Source organism: Meleagris gallopavo, chromosome 1 (assembly GCF_905368555.1).
Source record: "Meleagris gallopavo chromosome 1, MGAL_WU_HG_1.1, whole genome shotgun sequence".
Lineage (NCBI taxonomy): Eukaryota > Metazoa > Chordata > Aves > Galliformes > Phasianidae > Meleagris > Meleagris gallopavo.
This window is the reverse complement of record NC_139404.1, coordinates 94387098-94400601: the sequence shown is the minus strand read 5'-3', so window position 1 is coordinate 94400601 and position 13504 is coordinate 94387098. Positions and strand designations below refer to the sequence as shown.

General features: G+C 38.9%; 1 protein-coding gene across 4 annotated transcripts in view; it reads right to left on the bottom strand.

Moving 5' to 3' along the window:
• ROBO1 (roundabout guidance receptor 1) overlaps positions 1–13250 on the bottom strand; it is a 693687-nt gene extending 680437 nt beyond the window's left edge. For 2 of the 4 annotated variants that reach the window (XM_085241026.1, XM_085241036.1), the window contains exon 1: positions 12956–13246. The gene's annotated coding sequence lies outside the window, so the exon portion shown is untranslated. Of the gene's footprint in view, positions 1–12836; positions 12856–12955 lie in introns of those variants that run through there. The other 2 variants (XM_085241045.1, XM_085241033.1) reach the window with 2 other exon arrangements.
• Between the last annotated feature and the right edge of the window lie 254 nt (positions 13251–13504).

Below are 13504 nucleotides of genomic sequence, written 5' to 3'. Positions count from 1 at the left end.
GGAAATCTACTGGCATTTTCAGGAACTATTACTGATACAGACTATCTCCTCCTCCCAACCCATCCCATTGTTTTAATTTTCCTTTCTTTTCTCCCTATTTTATTCCCGTTCTGAAATTTGTAAGCTCAGCTTCTTATGCAAAATGTAATAGGGAATAGGGAGCATATATGCATGACTGCAATGAACCACTTGTTCTGCAAAGCTTCCCTTCCTACAGATTCAGATCCCAAATCTCTTCTCCAGTTCTTCTGCAGTAATTCCAGTCCTGAATCATTCTCCTTCCTTACAGTCACAGTGGAAAAACACCATCATCTGGTGAACTCTCTCCAAATCCTCCTCCAGCACATACCAGTGTCAATCAGAGGGACAAACTCGGCAAGGAGTTGGGATTAATCTGAAGCAACATGCTACTCACTAGCTAGCAATTAAGTACATATTGATCAATCATTCAGCAAGATAAATAGAATAAATAAGTATTGTGTTTATATGGATGTTAATGTGTGCCTTACTGCTATTTACTGGAATTTAGATCTTTAAGATCTGAATCTCTCTTAGCAGATTCCAAGGTCAGCTATAAGGCGAGAACGCACATCACCATAATCAGGCAGGCTTTTTTAATTTACTTTTCTGAGCCCTATAACAAAAGGGCAATGTCAAATTATTACAACTAGCAGTTACTAGACTCCATGTATGATGAACTATGCCACTCTTAAACTTAGCATGAGTAACACCATGACTGATTAATCACAAGTGTGACTGACAGCCATAGGGATTGTGTTGCCCTCTCCTCAAACAAGGTTTATCTTGAAGACTATGGTTTTATTGAATATGCATTTATCAAGATAACTTTGCAAAGAAGTAAACAAAATGTATCCTACTCTGAGCAATTAAGTGTTGTAACGTAAAGAACAATGGAAGAACAGATTTCTTATCAAGAGGAGACAGAATGGACAGGCAAGGAACTAATAATATAGTTCAAGACTCACTGCAGCAGCAGCAGCTGTTCGAGCTATCCCTGCTAAAAAAAAAATTCCACCTGCAGCAACTTAGTGGTATTTTTTGTTTGTATTTTATTATACAATAATCTATTGAACTCTCATTTAGAAGAAAAAAGAAACTATAAGCAAGCATGCTGTTTCCGTAGGAGACATAATACTTGAAATACTCGACTTGGAATTCAGCATTCAAAGATCCACTTTCAAACCACTCTGTAAATATGTTCACAATTTATTAAAGGTTTAAAAGCTTTACTGAATGAGCTCTTCAGCATATGCTGCTTACTAGCTCATGACTACAAAAACATTATTTTGGGAATATTAATCTCAATCTTTCATTTGAATGAAAGTTTATAATTTTTGCCTTCTAAAGTAAGTTATCTTCCACTAAAATTACAAACAAACAGCAGATTTCAAACACAATGTAAAACAACCACCAATCAGTCTTCCCTACCTTCCACATTCATATTATCTTAGCCTGCAGATCCAATTATCCTCCAACATTTGCTGCTCAACCATGCTGAGATTAGTCACCAGCCCTCCAGTTAGACTGTAATAGAAGGTCTGTAGGTGCATTTACACTCCGAGGAATCAGGTATGAATGCTAGCATTGCAATCATTTCTTTTTGAGTTACAGCCATAAATACTGCAGCAATGAAATAGATGATTCTCAGCTACTTTATCCATTCATTTGCATGATATCTGGACTTACTGATTTTTAAGAAGTAGAAGCAGAATACATTTAAGAGGACATAATCCTTTACCTGAAGGCTTCACAAATAAAGGTATTATATGACATGGAAGATATTTTTTCCCATGCCCAGACAGCCATACTCTGTCTCCTATGTGAACTGGTGATTACCTTCTGTAAAGGCTTCTCTCTTCTTTTTCTTCACATTTTAATAAAGTATTTTATATGCAGTCAGTGTATTGACCTCTAAGATCAGGTTTTGCACAAAATTACAAAATTTCACAGACTTTCTGCTTCTCAGAAAAAAAAAAAAAAATGGACAACAGATTAAAGTATATAATTATTTCTGATATTTCAGTCTTCCAGGTAGTTGTTCACTGCAGTAGTTGCAATCATGACAAAGAACTACAACCCTCTGCCACAGGACATTGGTAGATGTTGCCAAAAAATGTCAGAACACACTTTTCAGCCCAAAGCTGCAACTACTTGAACTGCAGGAGTCATTTCATTAGCTGACAGCTGCAATAAGCTGTTCTTTCTCCATGTGGAGAAGCTACTGGTGGGAGGTACAATTCACACAGGCATACTCCATAAATCATGCACCACTTAAAGAAAAATATACTTATGAAAACATTTACAAAGTACTGTGCAGTATTTTTCCTATTTATTATCCTTACTTTCTCACTGCAGCCATTCTTTTACATTTTGCAATTTAAAAGCTGACAACAGACTTTAAAGACTTGAGCAAAATTATGGAAAATTCCAATTTTTTTGTTTACATTTGTACTATTTCTTTTCTCGAGAGAATCTAGATCCTTTGTGTTCTGTGTGATTTCTTTCTAGTGAATATATTGTAACTGACCTACAGAAGACAAAATTAGCTTATTTACTTACAGATTTAAGTCACGTTGGTCTCTTTACTCTGTTACTGCTATGGAAGAGTTTTATTTCATATATAACTAACTAAAAATGATATTAACAGCTTTCAAAGCTGCGAACTATTTGTAAAATGCACTTTATTAATAAACTGTATTAGCACATAGACACTTTTGATCTTTTAATACTGTGATAGCTTTTGGTATTCTAATTTTAAGGAGAGCAATGGACTGATAGTTGTTACTAAGGGGGAAAGAGCAGACATCAGCATCACAAATGAGTGTTTTCCAGCCATTACTGAAAGAGGCAAGTAATAGGCCTTCATATTACCTTTTCAAAGTTTTTATGCATTATTCAAGCAATTTTCATGGAAACCATTGAAAATTGCTCATGGGTAATAATGTAACTATATATATGGGTATTTTTCCTCTCTCTTTTTTTTACTTTAAGTATACATATCATATTCTGTAGCCAAACCCATGACAGACATACAATCACCATTCTCACAGCAAATCTCTATTCTACATCAATAACCTACTGCTAAGGAAACAAAAATTGTACATTTGAACAAAAGTTATATGAATAATCTTTCCATTAATGTCATTTCTGATACTGCATTTCCTGAGGGTTTTTTAATGATTGTTGTGCTGGTTTTTTTTGTTTTTTTTTTTAATTGCTTTAATTATTACACAGCATCTCCATAAGAATCATCACTAGCTCCATTTCAGTTTCATGAAGTTTTAATTTTCTTGTCATTAAGAAAAATATATATGGAAATGGTTATTGAAAAGAATTTGTATGCTCTTCACTTCTCATCTACAGACATTTTGTCTTAGATGATTATTACATACCAATTAAAAATACTATTATTTGAAGCTGAACTTTGGAGAAGAGTAGTGCATCTCTGCTATAGACTTGCTGTCTATATAAATATGTCTATATACATAACTTGCTGTCATATGCCTACAATACTCCTTACTATTGAGGATTCTTGAAAGCAAAGAGGGACAAAACCATAGTCCTGCACTCCAGCAGTGGCTGTACTCGGTGATCAAGGTGAAGCAGCATTTAAGCTGGTTTAGTTGTGTATAGCAGCAGTCCTTACCTCTTGTGTTTTTTGGGTCACTGCAAGAAGTATGAAGAAAAATAAATTTCCAGTTTGGTGAATTTCCATTATTTTTCTCCAGAATTACTCACAAAAACAGTCTGTTTTACTAGAGGGAGGAGCGTGCTCCTTTCAACTAATGTTCCAGTGCCACATGCGATAATGCTAAACTATGTGAAGTACTGCTTGATATCACAAGGAACTGAGAGAGCAAAATTGGAGCCATTTTGAAATGAAATTGAAATGAAAGACCATTTATGCAATGTGTTTTATAGCAAAAACAACAAGAACAAAAATCTTTTCTTTCCTGTATCGAACACACGTGGAACAAAAGAATAATTTCCCCTGAAGGCCGTTTTATTTCTGCATGTTATTATTAGGAAAGGGGAATTTTATTTTCCTTTTACTTAACTAAATGTGTGATACATTTTTAATTAAAAATCACATGTTTCATGTAATATTTATTTTTATCCCAATGTCAACGGACAGTATAATCAAGAAACTCATCTGGAAAAGAGCATAAATTTGTAGCTTATTTCCTCTCTCCAGAAGAACCTCCCACATATTATTTTTCATGTATACTCTCTTACTGCTAAGGTTTGGTGACAAGTTACAGTCTTCTTCTGAAAAATATGTATATTTAAGAGCTTACAGATTATGAATAACTGATAAATAACCAAGATATTAACATTTCTATTTACAATATTTTTCCCAAAATATATTTGGTACAGAATAGACTTAGAGATTGCAAAGCTTCCATTTTTTCCAAGAAATCTCCTGAACTATGAAATCTCTGCATCAGAGTTTCTATGTGGCAAATACTGTAATGAATTCAGATCGTTCACTAATGAAAGTACTTCAGTACTTTGGTTAGGACAAGTCCTGTGAATGGTTAGCACAGCACAGAGGAAACAGACTCATTAGAACAGCTGTATCTCATGCAGACGAACAAGTCTGCAAGGAGACATGGCCTCAGTCCAAGCCATCCATCTCCCCTGCCAGAGAATAACTGTACCAGAAAATGAGGATGTATATGGAAGAGCTGGAACCCCACATGCTTTCCTGTCCTCTTCACCTCTGGTACAGCAGACTGCTGTGGAGATCGGCTTACAATTCCCCTTTTAGAGCATTCAGATAGCATCTACACAAGTGACTTTTTTAACTCTGCTAAGCATAGTAGCACATTATTGCCTACTGGTTGCGTTTTTCTAACAGCTGTTATACATGGGAATCTTCCCTGTGATGAGTGACACAGTAGTTAAAATAAACAAACACCACAAGTGTGATATGCTACACAATAAATCTAGACAAGACCGTAATAGAAGAGTACCATGTTGTGAGAGGAAGATGGTTTTATGTGTTGGTTCCTAATTCCTTAGGCAATTAGTTTCATAGTACTTCGCCATATATATCTATAGATATCTGTCTCTTACAGAAGCTCTACTTTACTTCATGGTAACATCTTCCACTAAGCTTAAAAAGCTTCTGGTTATTGTGGGCCAAAGACATCTGAGTAATGGCTCCCTGGATATTAAGACACAAATACTGAGGTCAATGGGAATAATATGAAAAAATATTTCAGTCATGCACAATCATCTTAGCGTAACAGAGAAATAATTTCTTCTACCAAACTACAAGAAATATTTAGTGGTTGGCTTTACTGTAGGTTAATCCTGACATAAGAAATTGCACATAATCTGGAATTAGAATGTGCTGCAGAGTCACATAGAGGCAAGCAATAAGAAATCTGGATACTTTTGTTATTAGTAAAATACATCAACTCCCTTTTTGAATCTTTTGTTGTGTTTATCTGAGATGATAAGCAAATGAGCATACAAGCTGCAAGATTCAAACTTGGTCCCTGTTGCTGTAAAAAATATCAACTCACCTGTGGCTGGGCTCCTTCTGGATCAACGAAAGATTTTTCTTTACAATATCCAGCATACCTTGACAAAGTAAAATTAAGATCAGCTTTGTCTGGTTTCACCTTCTGAAGTACTGTTTATTGCTGTCAGTTGCATAAAGTGAAATAATTTCATTGCCATGCCATCAATGAGAATAAGTACAAAAGAATCATTGTCTTTTTACCTAGCATTTTATTAAGTGAAACAAATACGTAGCCATTTTGACTTATCTCTCATACATGAAATTACAGAATAGTAACTACTCAGTCTATTATAATCCCTAGAGAAAGTCCTCAGAGCATCTGCTTCAGCCTTCCCCTAATGAAGGTTTTCCAATGAATAAAATAATCCTTCCAAAGAGTTTGCAGTCAGGACAGTTGTTCACACTGGCAGTATGCTCACAGTGTGAGCAAAATATAAAAAAGTAAAAAAAAAAAAAAAAAATCCACAAAAAAAAACCCACAAAAAACTATAAGAAGAAAACATCTCTCCTCATTCTCCAGATAAATGAAATGAATGTAAATGATGTTTAACTAGTGCAAAGCAAGAAAATCCCCATCCTTCTATCCTTTTCTTAGTCATTTTCCCTTAGTATATCTTGGTATTCGTTATCAGAACATTTAAGATTAAAAAATGCCATTATCTCAACACACCTTGTACTTGTACCCTGTATCTTACTTGCATATTTCAAAATTGAAAGTTTTGTGTTTCCTTTAAACTAAAACTTTAAGGCAAGACTATATAATTTAATTTGACTAAAGTTTTTGTTTGTTTGTGTTTTTTAACTTTTTCAACTGACTTAATACTTCCGTGTACAGAAATGCTACTTATTCTACATATTGTTGAGGATCTAGGAAACGAAAATCCTGCTTTGGGTAATGTATCAAAGGCAACTTGAATGATGTAACAATCCTCATTCCATCTTAACAGTCTATGACTGTAGCACTCAGAGAAACCTAAGTTTTTTCCTGAGTAAACAACATTCCCAATAAAGCCTCCTGGTTTTGCCTGTGATGTAGTCACTATCATCATTCAAATTTGTATATTTCAATATCTATTGATTCTCTCCTTGCCTTTATTTTATGAATTGTTTTCTGTAGTGGCATTTCCTCATGTACAAGGAGAATAAGCTGTGGGATACTACTCCAAAATATATTTTGGCAAACAAAGATAAAATTTACTTGCAGTTTCAAATCTCCATGCAAGATGCAACATATTTGAGTCCTGTAATTTCTTTTGCCATACTTTCCATTCTCTCATTCATCTCCTTTACATACAAAGGAAGTGCTCCTATCACTTCATACCATACTGCAGACAGCTCAAAAGTATGTCTTGCTTTCTCTCGTAAACAGTACACTCAACCTAAAAGAAATTATGGGAACCATTTTTTAGGGCTTCAATGTCAATGCTGTAAGTGGTCAGGCTTGATTTCAACACCACGATACAAGAAAGAGAGATGCATTTCAACTCTCTTTAGACTTTGTGCGTGCAATGTTTTTAATAGTATTTTTTTTTCATCATTTTCTTTAGAAAAATTCAGAAGTGCCAAAGCTGCTCAGCTGCACGAGAGTCTTACCTGGGGAATGAACTTGGCTTTATTTTATTGAAATATTTTGATTAGAACTGCCTACAGTTCTTTCAGTTCTTTCTGCAGATAATTTGCTTAATTTTCCTGTTTTGTTTTTGATGCATTTTTTTTTCCCAGCCATCAGCTATGAAAACTCACACAAGGGTTCAAAGAACTGAGTCATATCCATAAGTGCATTTATCACTCATACAATTCTTGACATAACATGTGGATTAAAGGCATAAACTTGTAGAAGTTTTCCAAGTCATGACTACCACTGATGATAAATGAGCAAGAATGAAAAACATTTGATTTTCAGATGTTGAGTATGCAAGACTGGCAGTTTGGAAACATTTGTTCTTAAGTAAATTTTGAGAGTTTTATAAAGAACCAAAATGAATTTACAGCTGGATTGTCCAGATGTTCATAATAAAATACTGCTTTAAAGTATTTGTGTTCTTCAAAGAAGAGTGAGTTACAAAAATAACTGCAATTTGCTTAGACTTCCATAGTTTTAATGGGCAGCATCACGAGCAGTGATGTCCTCCGACATCACTGGAGTTCTGTGATTTGGTGCTGGATATATAACATCTTGGAAGATCATTAATTTTCACATTTAGTTTTTCTGGTAATTTCTAACACTGAGATCTTGTAAGTGTAGAAATCTTAATGAAATTACATAAGTCTTGGTTTTTACAGAGAGTACTCACAACTGACTAAATAGTGTGATTATGGCAACTCAGTGCCAACACAGTTAAAACTGGTGCCTCTTATTTACAAATTTTTTTCCTTTACCTTTATGCAGTTTCCACTTAAAGAAAAGTACAAGGATAATATCGCCACTAACACCAAAAACAAGCAAACAAACAACAAAACCCCCAAGCGTTTAATATAACTATTTAATGGACTACCATATCTAAGTTCAAATACCCCATGAAAATACTGGATGTATCTGAAGTGATATATTACAATTGAATAAGTATTTATCATTATAGCAAACTTGGTACTGTGGAGAGTCACTGTTGTTGGCAACCATATCCTAGTTTATCAGATCAGTCAAATTCTTCCTTGTGCTAATTTTAGGAATGGAACAGATATATTTTTATGAGGAGTGACAAAAATAGACTTCAAATTCACTCTTCAGGTGCACCCTATATACTATATTACAGAAGAAGAAGAAGAAGGAATGAGAAGGAATCGATTCATGCAGAAGTATGGAAGCTCAGTTCCACCTACATTTTTGCCAGAGGTTAAGATCTCTTGGTTCTTGTTTTTCCAGTAGCCATATTTCATCAGCACTAACTGAAACTATCCTATGTGAAGACTCAAGGAAGTTTTAAGAAGATGGGCAAATGGCATCTTCTATCCTTATTGCACCAGGCTACAGGAAGGAACAGAGCCAAAAGAACATGTAAAAAGTCTGTGGGCCAGGAACTCAAGCACTCAGCAGAATACTTTCTGGGCTTTTTCAGCTGATTTTGAAAATTACAATCACACAGTATTTGTCTGAAGCCAGATTTAATACAAAAATAAATTAGAACAGGATTAATGTCCTCCATAAGTTGGGAGCTACCAGGAAGCCACTAAGTCACATTGCTGTTTCCTGCCAACTCTGTCATACTCAATTTGTTGGTGAAAGGATCTGTTTACACAGATTCTGAGAAGAAAGAAGAAAGCCAAAGGGACACATCCACTCAAGATGCTCATTACTGAGAGATGAGAAAGCTAAAGGACACACAAGGAAATAAACTTGACATGTGAAAATATGATAAATCATGAATTGGCAATCCTGGAGTAAAGACCAAGAAAGCATTAAGGAAAGACAGGTGATACAGGACAGGAAACAAATCTTCCCTCATGGAAGTTATGCTGAGCTGAGCAGGGAAGGCAAGAAGAAGGCTGACACATGGGCCTTAAGATAGACAAGGACAGAATAATGATTGGAGAATTTTGGAAAAGAGAAGGAGTTAATTGAGACAAAGGATTTATGTGTTTGGTAGACTATAAATTGACAGTGTTGAGAGAGAACTGATGGACTGATGATTACAAGATGGATAAGGAATGAAAGATTTACAGATTGAGTAGGTTAGACAGGTAGAATGTTACAGGTGAAACACAAGGTATCTGTTAAGTCTTTTGAAGATTGGAGGAAATAATTCATTATGTCCTTCAGTGTGCTGGGTTAGGATTATGTGAGTGTTCTTAAACCTTATGGTGTTACTGCATGTTTAACTTATGTGCTCAAAGTATTTATGCTTGCCTTAGAGTTCTTTAAAGGCACATTCAGTTTTTCCCTCCTTTCTACAGATTATTTTTTAAAAATGCCATCAAATTATAAGTGCACAGTAGAAGACACAGTGTTTCTCTTCATATTCCTACTATGTAATTTATCACCTCAATGACCCTTGAAATTGTCCACGTTTTTCCTGAGGGGGTCATTTTCCCTATAATTCAAGTAAATCTGCGTGCAAATCCATCCCAATTGGTTGAGTTACAGATTAGGGAAAACAGGGAAAGTGCAAAAATCATTAGATTAAAACTCCTCCCAAACCTAGAGCAAAGTGCTGAACCCGTAATTTCATAGGACATGACTATTGTTTGTAAAAATAAAATGTTCAAAAACAACATTACAAATAAATTCCAGTCTTGATCTGCAGTTACTCTAGTATTTCCCTCAAGATACCAAAATATTTCAAGTTCCTGAATTTGCACCTTAGCAAAAATGTAGCAGGGAAGGTAACAAGGACATGCAGAAATATATCCGCATAAAAAAGACATGTGCTAAAGTGAAAAAGTGGGATTACTTGTTTTCCATGCTGCATTTGATGCCACATAAGAGGCTATCTGGAGAAAGACATGCAGGTGGTGGAAAAAATAGATATTAAGATCACAGAGTTTAACTCTTTCCTTTAAAACAAATAAATAAACATTTGTGGGATTAAAACATTACATGTAAATTCTGTCACCTGCTACCTGGAAGGTCAGGTCCCACGCTAAGCAACAGGAGATTGCAGAATTTCTCTTAGGATGAAGAACACACAGAAGAGCAAGTTCAAAATTTGGACAAACAAACTCACAGTCAACCAATCACTTCCACTTTTTGCTTGATAGCTGATTTCACTCCAGAAGGATGAAATCCCATGGAATTCCTCTAATGTAAAAGGTTAGGAGAATATAAATCCCTTACTTCTCCCACCCTCTGCTCCCCTTACCCCTTGCTTTTCTCACTTGCTTGTTGAACTGTACAAGTCAGTTAAATTTATACCTCGCCATATGCCACAACAATCATGTCACAACTCAGACATAAGAAAAGAGTTCTCTGCTCTTAGCTTCGTTTAACATTTCATCAAGTGAAGAAAGTATATGGCATTTGCTTATCTACAGAAATTGATTATTTTTTGGGGGGGGCTTAAAAATAATAATAATAATAATAATAAAAAAATCTGAGTTTCCTGTGACTAACACATTTGCCTCAATTGCTTAGGCTGAGGTTCAGATCTGTGCACAGACCGTGGAAAGTTACTTTAGGGAACTCTAACTCAGACACTCAAAGTATCATGTTGCTTATTGTTGTACAGTTACAGCAAAAAAGAAAAAAAAAAAAAAGCATGAGGTCCACGAAATTAAATATATATATATATATAAATATATAGTAACAAAGGGAAATATTAACAAGAGAAAGCTACAGAACTCAAACGCTCTTCCTTTTAAGAATTTAATTCCTTTTAAAACCTATTGGGAGATTATGTCTAATGAGCCACTTGTTTGTGCCTCAGCAAAGACATCTGCAGGTACTTCACTGCAGAACTGGTCAAGTCCTCCTCATTTCTGCAATATTTAAGTGGTTCAATACTCACTATGACTGAGGAAAGCAAGATTGAGGATTGAGTTTTCCCCTCACTGACTAAAAAGTCAATAAGCAACAGGCAAACTGCTTCACATTGCCACAATGGCATCCTTTGTCTTTTTAAGTGAGGATTCTCATGGAAATCTGTGTGGTTTCTGGTCAACTGTCAGTTATGGTACCAAAAATGCTTATAAGAATCCAATACTGTAGGAGCTTAGACACAAATGCCAGACAATTGGTAGAAGTCCAGTGGCACTGCTGAACGACTGAAGAGGAATGAGCTATCCAGCCTGACAAGCAGTAGGATAATTTTATTAGCCCTCCGCTTTCCTTTCTTGTCTCTAATCACCAAATAGTAGGTCTCTTGCCACACGTTTACAGCCCATTTACACCAGTGTAATGCCACTGGAATTTACATCAGCCTAAGACGTATGCAGAAAACATTCAATCAGACAAATGTGAGATGAACGTAGAAAAGCAGCCCACTGCAAAAGAGTCAGACACGACACTTAGAAATTATCCTTATTACTCCACGCTATAACAGGACCTTCCTATTTTTTTCTATAAACTGCATTCAACAAAAGCTTCTTTTAACATTAGTGAGGCGCACGAACTTAGGTTTAATGAAAAGTGTTCTGAGCTCAAGTGCCTGTCATCTGAGCCATATGGCACAACTGTCATAGATCAGAGAAGTGTCCCTTCTACCTACACCCCTGTGACACACAGATATGCCACAAATAATCCCTCTCCCCCCTCAAAAAAAAAAAAAAAAAAGCCTCCTGACAGAAAGTTCTTCAGTGTACTCACAACCATCAGCAAAATCAAAAATGTGATACAAGAGCAAGTGAAATCGGAGTTAAGACCAAGCCAAGAGCGCCTTAATTCATTTTCGAGTCATCAGTCATTAATTAACCTTAACAAATCATGACTAAAAACCATCTGCAAACACTCGGGGGGGAAGGAAAAAAAAAAAAAAAAAAGCAAAACTAGAGACTCTGATCACGTTGCAGATCAACTTAATCGCCCCCTCCTTTTGCATTTCTCCGTCCCCATCCTGTTTTCCAGCCGCTCCGCAGCCAGGTGCGGCAGCGCTCCGAGGCTCGGGGGACACCCGGCGGAGCCCCGCTGCCGCGGCACCTGCGGCCCCGCCACGGAGCCCGGGGGGCGGCGTCCTGCGGCCGCGGCTACACGCTGGGGGCGGCGGTTCCCCGTTGTCCGGGGGTTCTGCCCCGCGGGGCGGGGGCGGACAGGGGCTGCGGCACTGCAGCAGCGGCTGCAGCGGAGCCGGAGACCTCCCTCCTCTTCTTCTTCCTCCTCCTTTTCCTCTTTCTCCCCCCTCCCGCCCCGCTGGGGGCCCTCCATTGTGTGGGGAGGCGGCCTCACACCCGCTGACTGCGCACCCCTGGAAAGCCCCTGTGGAAACCATTCCCCCCTCACTCCCCCGGAGTGCGGTATCACAGCCCCCTCCCGCTCTCCATTTCTTACTCCTCTATGTAGGCACAGAAATATACACACATGATGCACTGCACATAACGCCTGTTCCCCCCCCCCCCCCGCCCCTCTCCCCGCTGCTTTTTGGTCCCCTCGGAGTCTGCAGAGGGGGGAGGGGGGGCGGCCCCATGGCCGGGCCGCATCCCCGCGATCGCGGGGGTCGAACAAAGCCGCCATTCCTCCACAAGTTGCGGAGCGGAGCCCCGACCCGCGGAGTGTCGCGCAGCCGCCCCGCAGCGGGGGACGCCGGCTGCGCCGCGGCCAAACTTCTTTGTTAATAACGAACGAGACGATAAAACGGGATGCCGTCCCGCGGAGGGTATCCCGGCAACTTTCCTCACAATAAACCCGCCCCGGTACCTGAGGGAAACTTGTTGGGCCGCTCCGCTCGGCGCTACCCGCATCACCCTCTCCGGCCGCCCGCAGCCTGGGGATGCCGCCCACGGCTCCCGCCCCGCGGCCGCTCCGCTGGGACTCACCTCGGGGCAGCAGCGCTCAGAGAAGTCGCGGCTCCATCGGGCGGGCGGCCCCGTGCAACTTTCCCTGCACAGAGCGAGGCTATGGATGGGTATCGGAGGGAGAGGGAGCGCTTCAGACGACAAGCTGCTGGGGAGGCTTAAATCAAAAGGGGGATGAAACCGGATTTCTTCCCGGTATCAGGACCCTGAAAAACCAAATCCTTCTTCAGAAGAGAATTCTTTCAGACCCGTTATCTGTATTACTATTAATGCGCAGAGCAGGAGGCATTGCATACAAATAGATCCCGGTAGCAGCGTCTATTGGTGACTGCGGAGGGCCCCTGGGTCCTACTGCTCCGGCGCCGGGAACTACAAAGCGCGGCGGCCGCGCGGGCACGGGCTGAGGAAGGGGGGGTGGGGGCCGGGCCGCTTAATTGATTCGTTACCTCCGTATTGTAGGACGTGTGGCCGTGTTCGGCCGGGAGCGAGCCGCCTGATGAGCGGATGTCATGCAAGCTCCCCTTTCCGAGCTGCACTCGCAGTGTGCCTTTGTGCAGCCTGGTGTGAGAA